We start from the raw sequence: 7,758 nt of genomic DNA on the forward strand, positions 1-7,758 counted from the left end.
ACTCAGAAATCCACCTGCCTCTGCCTCCTGAGTGCTGGGATTAAAGGCGTGCGCCACCACGCCCGGCTACAAATAAGACTTTTAAATATTTATTTATTATTTTAAAGTTTTACTTTTTTATTTATTCTATGTGTATTGTTGTTTTTGTCTGCATGTATGTCATGCTCCATGCGTGCCCTAAGAGACCATAAAAAGGCTCTGATCCCCTGGGACTGGAATTACAGAAAGTTGTGAGCTGTCACGTGGGTGCTAGGAACAGAAACTGGGTCTTCTGTAAAAGCAATCAACGTTCTTAACCACTGACCCATCTCTCCTACCCCTATGTACTGAGACAGGATCTCACAATGCCCAGGCTGGTCTCAGCTCCAAATGTAGCCAAGAATGACCTTGACTCCAGATTCTCCGACTACCTCCCAAGAACTGGGAAAACAGGCATTGTGCCACCGCACCCAGCTACACAATAAACCTTTTATAAACATTCATGTACATGTCTTTGTATGGACGTGCACTTTTGCATGTCTTTTGTAAATGCATAGTAGCAGGACTGAGGCGTAGGGAAAGTGCTGGTTTAAGAAGCTGCTAAATGGGGGCTTGTGAGAGTGGGCTCTGCAGCCGAGCGTGTGTCTTGCTCTTCCGTGGGACCTGAGTTTGGTTCCCAAGCATTCAAATAGGGTGAATCTCAATTGCTTCTAATGCCAGCATCAGGAGAATCTGGCCTCCCAGGGCAGCTGTACACACATGAACATTCACACACACACACTCTCTCACACTCACACTCATTCACACCATCTCACTTCCCTCTGGTGGGGTATCCCAGCTTATTTGCCCTTCATCTTTCTCAATATTTAATGTGACCAATCTTTTGGATATTTACCAGGAATTTGCATGATATTTTCCAGAGAAATAACCAGGCTTGCTTAATTATTGCCAACACAGGCCATCTCTCAGTGAGAAACCTTTGTGCACGTATATTTTCTGTGGTGTTGTGTCTGTTTTGTTTGCATTGTTTGCTGCCAAGTCATTGCATGGTTCCTGGGACTTAGACTTGACTAGGAGTGATGAAGGACTGAAGAAAAGACAGATGGACACACGGATAGAAAGCTCAGATCTGATGGTCTGGACTCCCTGCTGGAGAAACCTCAGCACCCCAGAAGCTCGGTGTGTTTATTATATAGAGGTGAACAAAGAGGCGGGGTGACTGCTTACAGCTGAAGAAGGAGGCAGGGTTATTGTATATAGACAAACAAGGGGGCATGGTTTATGGGACGAAGCTGTATCAAGCAGACAGGTTTAGCTAATCTTGGTAGGAGTACGCTCTGTAGGGGAGCAGTCTTCAGGCTATAAATACACAGGAGGCAAACACTATGGTGGACATTTTCTGAATACATGATTAATATCCACACACAGACCAGACAGGGGGGGATTTGCCATTTCCCTGAGTCTCACCCCGGGCTGGGAAAGCTTTGTCATTTTCCCATGGGTTTCAGCCTCTGGGGTCCTAAACATGGCTGGCACAGGTCACCACCACTCATTCACTCAGCACTTCACACACTCAGGGCTTCCTTGTCTCCTCCCCCGAAGCCCCGCCCCCACTGTTTAAGCCCCCCCCCCACACTGTTTATGAGAAGCCCATCTCTCTGTGGTGTTCTGGCTCTCTATGTGGCCCTTCTTATCCAATATCATGAGCTATGAATTCCCATACATGTTTCCTCGAGCCAGGAAATTTGCCTGTTTCTCTCCCACCATGCATTGCAATCACTCTAATCTTCTGTTTCTCTCTCTCTCTCTCTCTCTCTTTAATTTATATATTTTTATTTTATGTGCATTGATGTTTTTCCCGCATGTATGTCTGTGTGAGGGTGTTACATCTTGGAGTTACAGACAGCTGTGAGCTGCTATGTGGGTGCTGGGAATTGAACCCAGGTCCTCTAGAAGAGTAGTCAATGCTCTTAACTGCTAAGCCATCTCTACAGTGCCCCTTCTCTAATTCTCTTAATTTTCATTTGTTTGGGGAAAATATTTGTATATTGAGCACAGGCAGAAGGCATTTCTTTGCCTTCAGCTGTTAATGGAGTGTTCAAGGTTTGAGCGGCTTATAAACAAAAGGATTGTGGACAGTCATGTGCGAGTCTTTAAGGGACTCGGACCTTCATTTCTCTGGTTAGTACTTAAGAGTACGGGGCTGAGATACATTGATCGCAAGGTGATCAATTCAAGAAGATGCCAGACTTTCTCCAGATCTCTCATGAAATTCATATAAAGTTGAGCTGCTGCATAGGAGAGTTGTACGCCTTTATGTAATTTAATTATATGAACGTCTCTTCTCTGTGACTTTCTGATTTGAATGGGCTCAGGGCTCTATCTCTGTAGTCTCGTCCTCATACTCTGTACAGAGTCTTTTAAGAACTGGTGTCTGACTACGTAGCCCAGGCTGGCCTCTTGCCTCAGACTCTCCAGTGCTGGAATTACAGGTATGTACCACATATCCTCTCTGTCTCTGTCTCTGTCTCTGTCTCTGTCTCTCTCTCTCTCTCTCTTTCTCTCTCTGAGGGGGCCCATAGGAAGGGGTTGCCCTTGGAGATGGTACCTGGAACCCTATACATGCTAGGCGAGGGCTCTCCACCACTGGCTACATCCCAGCACTTTCTACTTCTTTAAGATGGAGACTCCAGATCTTAGAAGTCTACATACAGAATCCTGTAATGAAGCAAGGTTTGATACACACTTATCTCTGAGGTTATCTTCTTTGGCTTTAGACCTACCTTCCTTCCTTCCTTCCTTCCTTCCTTCCTTCCTTCCTTCCTTCCTTCCTTTCTTTCTTTCTTTTTTTCTTTCTTTCTTTCTCTTTCTCTCTTTCTTTCCTTCTTCACCCCCCCTTCTCTCATTCTCTTTTTCTTTTTGACAAAGTGCTGGAGCTACAAGCCTGTGTCATTGCTCCTGATTAATGCAAGGCTGAGGAACAGCAATCTGTGGCTTTTGCATTCTAGGTGAAGGGGCTCTGGTCAGCTGGAGCGTGGCTGCCAGCACTCTGGCAGGCCTTGCCCTTCTCCCCAATCCCCTCTGCCTTGCTGAAAAAACGCTTAGAACACATTCCTAAAGCTAGCCACCAGGGCCTAGTTCCTTATTTGGCCAGTTCCTCCTCCTGAGGCTGACCACCAAGGTCAAGCTGTCAAAGTATTGAAGTCCAGCATTCAAAGGCCTCTTTGGCTGCCCTATTTAACATGCCTAAATAAAATTAAACACCTCACCCTAACCTGGTTTTCCTCTTGTACCTTTATAAACTGTCATTTGCCTGTGGGCCACATCTGTCTTCTCTCCTGGCAGTCAGTCCTTTATCTCCTGAGACAAATACCCCTGTCCCCCCCTTCCCCCCCCCCCCCGCAAACCCCCATCTCCGTCTCTGTCTTTTATCCCCTGCCCCCTGTCCTCCTGGGGCAAATCTCTTCCCTGCTGAGAACTTGGTCTTAAGGGTCCAGAATGATACTTTTCCTTTCAGCCTAAGACCTGTTTTTCTTTTCTAATCCTATGTTTTTTGGATTTGTCTCTTTCATTGTGTAACAACTCTACAGCCATGTGTTGTATGACAAAATTTTCAGGGCAGGGGGAGGGGAAATGTAACTCATATGTCTAGTCACCCTAGATAGGGAACCCACAAGAGTCCAAAGTAGAGATACCGCCCCCCCCCAAAGTCCAACTTGGTGAACAATTGAGTTCATTTGGATTACCTACAGAAGTATGGATGAGGGGTTAGTTACAAGAACAGAAATAACTCAAAGACAGCTATCTCACGAAAGCCCACTCCAGCATGGGTGACAGCTCACACAGTGGGAAACCTGAAGCGCATTGCACAGTCATCAGGCAGCTCCAAAGGTTGAAGAGTGTCCTTTCCTGGTGCCTCAGGTTTCCAGGCTAAACCTCTTCCAGGAAGCTGATCTGGTCTGAGTTGTCTTTGCTGGTTTTCTCCTCTGAGAATCTTCTTTGAAGCTCAGCTTGCTTGAGTCCTGGCTGCTCAGCTGCCTCAGTCTTCTGTGCAGCTCAGCATCTGAGGTTGACTCTCAGATTGTATTGCTTATTCTCACAGGGAGGGGCCTAGTGAATCTGGTCAGTTTCAGGGACTTCCTGAAGCTATTTTGAGTTACATATCTTCTCAATGAGTGTCCAGCAAGGTGGAATGTTTTAGTCTCCTAGAAAGGAAAACACAGTGATAATGAGCAGTAGTACAGCAGATGCATCATTTGTTTATGACCTTTAGGTGGAATAATCTTAAAATTTTAGCATTAGCAAAGCAGTTGTGGAGGCCTGTCCCTGAAATGTTAGCATTTAGGAGGTGGAGGTAGGAACATCAGAAGTCCAAGGTCATCCTTTGCTACATCAACTTTGCTGCAGGGGAGGAAGAGATGGTTCAGTAGTTAAGAGCATCTAGTATTCTTGGAAAGAACCAGAGTTTGATACCCAGTCCCAGGTCAGGCAGCTCACAATCATTTGTAACTCTAGCTCCTGGGGATTCAACACCCTCTTTTGGACTTTAAGAGTATCTACACTCTCATATACAACTACATGGACACCATATATACGATTTTAAATAAACATATTTTTAAAGTTTGAGGCAGTCTGGGCTTCATAAGACTCTGTTTTCCCATACCCACAAATAGTATTAATGATGTTTGTTGTGAAAGCTTTTCTTTTCTAGTATCTATTTTCTGAAAAAAAAAAAAAAAACCAAACATTTCCTTATTAAAAATACATAGAGGGTAGAGAGTTAGCTTTGACAAGAATAAAACCCTGGTTCAATTCCTAGCACCATATAAAAATCAGAGTTAGTGGCTCATATCTGTAATATTAGCAATTGGACAGTGGAGGCAGGAGGATCAGAAGTTCAAAGTCATCTTCAACTACATAGCAACTTTGAGGTCAACCTGGTCTACTTGAGACTGTCTCAAAGGAAAAAGGAAGGAAGGAAGGAAGGAAGTCTTTTGTCTATTATGCTACAAAATATGAATTCCTGTTGAAACTTTTCCAAAGTATTTGTAAGGTTTTAGTGAGTGTATGTTCACTTGTGTCCAATGTGGTACAAATTCTGAGTTGTCCCTAGATCACTAAAATCAGTTTTTTCTTTGTTTTCGGTACTCACACTCAAAGCAGTGCCTAAAAGAAGGTTTTTGCATACTTTTTACACTCATAGTATGTGTTACATGTATGGTTTGTTCATTTCAAGACAGGGTCTCACTATGAAGCTCTGGCTGTCCTTATACAAACCAGGTTTTCCTGGAACTCACAGAGATCCATCTGGCTTTTCATCCGGAGGACTGGGATTAAAGGCGCGGGAGACCAGGACTTTAGCGTTACTAGTATGGGTCTTGCATGCACAAGAAGCAACTCAACTAAACCAGGCCTGTTGGTGCATTCACGGAGTGCTTCTTCTGGATTAGTGTCACACCGTTTCAGTATTTCCTCATGATCATACCACACTCATTACTATGTTTTGGTTTGATTTGGCTCATTTTGAGACAGGCTCTCTGCTAGCCCAGGCCTTCACTATGTTCCTGCCTATACTTGCCAAGTGCTGGGATTATAGGCCCAAGCTACCATACCCAAACCAAGACAAAATAAGACAAGTTTTATAGAGCGTACCACAAGTATGAGTTTAAAAAGGAGATCCAGTTTGGCTTGAGTGATTTCTTGCCTTCCTTACACATGCAAGGTTTGTCTTCATTAGGAAGTCTCTGGTGGGGCAGTGGTGGCGCACGCCTTTAATCCCAGTACTTGGAGGCAAAGGCAGGCGGATTTCTGAGTTCAAGGCCAGCCTGGTCTACAAAGTGAGTTCCAGGACAGCCAGGGCTACACAGAGAAACCCTGTCTCTAAAAGCCAAAAAAAAAAAAAAAAAGTCTCTGGTGTTTAATGTATGTGTACATATGTGTGTGTGTGTTCCCGATGATCAAGTAAGGGAGAAGCATGCTAGAGCCCTACTCATGGCTTCTTTATAAAAAGCCTTTTCATGCCTATGACATTCAAAATTCTTCCTGTGTGTAATAGCTGATGATCAAGGAAGTTTTTCTTTGGGCTGGAGATTACTGCATTCGCTACATACATGGGGTTCCTTCCCAGTACAAAGGTTTTTTTTTTATCTTTAATGAGGTATTGCTTCTAGCTAAGGAGGCTTGACAATGAAGTAGCTTTCCTGCCATCCTAAGACCTGCGAGTGTGCAGTGTTCACTAGAGCTGGCATGCCTCCATGTTTATCATTTGTCCATGGATTCTTCTCATTTTGGAGACAGGGTCTCCCTGTGGAGCTCTGGCTGGTCTGAAACTCTCTATATATACCACACTGACCTAAAACTCACAGAAATCCACCTGCTTCTGCCTCCTGAGTGCTGGGATTAGAGGTTCCCACCAATCATTCCTGGATTGTATGGATTCTTAAATATAGAATGGGTAATGGGATTCAAGATAATGTTCGGTGACCTGAGGAGGTAGACCAGATGTACAAATGGTTTTTCTTGCACATGGGAGGTCCAAGTTTTAATTTTCAGCCAGTCAGAGGGAAGCAAGAAAATACATAGAGAGAATATCATTTGGGGGAAGGAAAAAATACTCAGTTATGTCTAGCCCACAGATGTTCTTTCTCTCCTATATACATTCCCCTCAAATCTAGGAGGTATTGCCTTGGCTAAGGGGTTTTCCACATTCACTGCATTCATAAACGTCTTTTCTGTATGAGGTTTCTAAACGCCGAGGGCTTTATTTGAGTTGGATGCTTTCCAGCATTTCTCACAGGCTAAGGCTTTGTCACAGGCAGCAGGAAATTCAGCAGGCTGTTGCCTGCTGGGTGCTTGAGGAATCCCCCTGGGGATGGGAAACTCTGTTCAAGTGTAGCAGGGTTCTCGGTGTCACAGAGAAGACTCCTGGGATGACTGAGAAGAAAGGAACCTTAGGGAGTTTTGAGGCTAAGCAGAAATCAAGGTGCATTGGAAAGAGTCAAGGGGGGTGTTAGGAGAGAAACACACCAAAGGGTCTCAGCGCTAGCTGCCCGAGTGATCTGATGGCTTCAAAGCTACTTTATCTGAACCTAAGTTTCAGAGTTAGATGGAGTATGTACTGCCGAGTTCCTTTTTCTTATTCTCAGAGTTCTATTCTTGGAAGGGCGTCTATTGGAGGTGGGAAGGATAGCAGAGCTATATCACCACAGCTATAACATCAAAGAAATCATCACCACCTATTAGTATGCCACAGGGAGGTTGCACTCACACAGTAGTTCATTAGCTGTAGTTTTAAAAATCATTTATTTTTATGTTATGTGCACTGTTTGTTGTTTTTTGACTGCATGTGTGTCTGTGTGGGGCTGTTGGAACCCCTGGAACAGCTGTAAGCTGCCAAGGGGGTGCTGAACCTGGATCCCCTGGAAGAACTGTTGTCAACCCCTGAGCCATTTCTCCAGCTTCTCATTAGCCATCTTTAACACTTACATTTCTGGTTATCTCTCAAGAAGGGGAGTCAAGTTCTGCTGGTGGTCTGGCCGGCATTGAAGACGCCTGGGATAGGCTAGTCAGGGTGACAGACCAGAGCTAGGAAGGTTGAAGAGGCCCTTTTCCTTCTTATGTCCCCTCTATTTCTTAAGGATCTCTCTTGCCTCAGTTTCCCTTCTGGGTTGTTGATTCTCAGGAATCAATGACATATTTCTTTTTTTTTTTAATTTATTTTTTTATTAGGTATTTTCCTCATTTACATTTTCAATGCTATCCCAAAAGTCCCCCATACCC

This window comes from Mus caroli, chromosome 9 (assembly GCF_900094665.2).
Source record: "Mus caroli chromosome 9, CAROLI_EIJ_v1.1, whole genome shotgun sequence".
NCBI lineage: Eukaryota > Metazoa > Chordata > Mammalia > Rodentia > Muridae > Mus > Mus caroli.